The sequence below is a fragment of the Mesitornis unicolor genome, unplaced genomic scaffold, assembly GCF_000695765.1.
Source record: "Mesitornis unicolor isolate BGI_N332 unplaced genomic scaffold, ASM69576v1 scaffold52118, whole genome shotgun sequence".
Classification (NCBI taxonomy): Eukaryota; Metazoa; Chordata; class Aves; order Mesitornithiformes; family Mesitornithidae; genus Mesitornis; species Mesitornis unicolor.
In genome coordinates, this window is record NW_010203523.1 from 7651 (window position 1) to 9886 (window position 2236).

Genomic DNA, 2236 nt, shown 5'->3' on the forward strand with positions numbered 1-2236 from the left:
TTCCAAAGCATCCCAGATTTGTTCCTCACTGTACTGATTGAAAGGATCCAAGTTTGATCTGGAGGGGAAAGCAGAAAACGTAACCAGAATTTTTATTGGGCAATGAATAACAAAACAGCAGTGTGCTAATTCATCCGGATGGATAATTCCCATCTCGCCTCCACTGACAGCATTTCCCTGCCAAGGCAATCAGATGCTCCCAGCACACCAGGGTTAGAGCAGCCAAAGAACAAAAGTGTAGAGATGGAAGACAAAGGTTCAAAAACTTCACACAAATCTAGAGGGAAATCAAGACTTCCATAGAGGATGACCACATCCAGTTCTGCACTGGGCCAGCTAAAATCATGTACCTGGGGTTTTTTTGTTTCAAATAAACAGAGAACAGAAGCTAGGATGCCTGAGAACTAACACCTCACCAGGCATCTCTGAGTTCAAGTGTAAGCTAGTAGCCCTCTTTTGCCTTCTTACAGTCTCACCAACCTCACAGTGCCGCTGAATAGCACAGGTTCCTGAGGAATTATTGAGAGTTTGCTGCGAAGGTCTGCCAGACCAATGTCATTTATTTTCACTCCATCAATTTTAATGCAGCCTCCAGACAGTTCAACGAGACGAAAGAGTGCCATTCCAAGGGAAGACTTCCCTAAAAACGAGACAGGAAAAACAATACTGGTGTTTCTACAGAGTCATAGCAGCTTTGAGATGAGAAAGCATTTTAAAAGCTGTCCAAGTGTAAGAAAAGTGTTTTAAAATACCATAAAGTCTTGGCAAAAAATGCTGGAGTTCAGCATTTAAACTTCTAACAATTGTAGGGGCAGCTCCTAATAATCTCTCCTCACTGAAGCCACCCCCTGCTGTGGCACGTGCTACCAAAGCCTTGCCACATAACCCAAATACAGCAATATTAATTGCTTATTTAGAAACCACATTTTGGAGTGGATTTAGGTCATCTCACAAACAGGAGTTTGCGAGAATCAATATGACTGCCCCACTGTGAAAGCACTTAACTCTGCTTAGTGTTTTTCCTTACCTGAGCCTGTCCTCCCCACAATGCCAATCTTTTCCTTGGGTTTGATGGTAAAGGACACTTTTTTAAGCACTAGAGGGAGGTTCTCTCGGTACCGCATCTCTGCATTTTCAAAAACAACTTCACCTTCCTGCGGCCAGTCCAGAGGAGGAGCTTTATTCTTAATTCGAGCAGGAGCTTCCAGGGAAAGTGTCTTTAGAACAAAACCAGAAGTTCAGTTTTCAGTAAACAAAATGCCAGAAAGCAAAATCACAACTTGCAGCTTTGAGCAGGAGTTCTTCCCAGCAGACTCAGCCCATGTCAGCTTATGGCAGTTTTATGGTGAGCTGCGTGGCTGGATGCAGGCCCAGTGGTTCAGAAGTTCGCTGTGTTACGTGACCATGCTGCTATTCCCCTCCTGTTACCTCAATAACAACATTGATCCCTATACACAACCGCGTTTTTCATCAATGAAATTCAAAAGGTGTTTCAGACCTATTATTTACGAGCACAATCCTAGCAAGTTTTGTGCCATTCCAAAGCTTCTGGATGTAAGATCTGTTGTATTTCTGTGTCTCATTTGCCAGGGTCAGCTTTGTTGATTCGGACACAGAAGAGCATGCCCACATGGCACATTGTACAAATGTTTCCCTCTTCCTTCTCTTTCTCACCCTCCCAATTCTGTTAAATCACTGACTCGGTCAGGTCCCTTCCAGCCTGCTCAATTTAACTATTTTACTGTGCCCCTTAATAGGTCCCTCATTAAGCAGTTCACAGATTAAACAGAAAAGCAGAACCTCTGAATGCCAAACACGTGCCTTTATTATCATGTTTAGAATGAAGCCAAGGTCACTTTCCCATATTCGGCACCAGCAGCCTCAAAGTGGCAGAAATCCTGTCACGGGATTAATCTCAATGTAACTTCATACACATGAATCTCCAGCTGAACCAGGCCCCGTCAACTCATTTATAGTCACTACAAAGAATCTAGCATTTCTGGAGTGTGATTTTTCTCATTCTAATATAAACACTTAGCAGAGGTAATGAACTGCCCTCTGGAGGCAGACATTTCCTACACGGACTAGAGAGAGATCTCACAGGGACTAAGTCAATTGTGGGCACCTGCAACATCTAGTTTGAGGCAGATTAATTGCACCTCAAGGGTCTGAGAATCACAGAATCGCTCGGTTAGAAAAGACCCTTGAGATCATCACGTCCAACCATTCCTGTCTA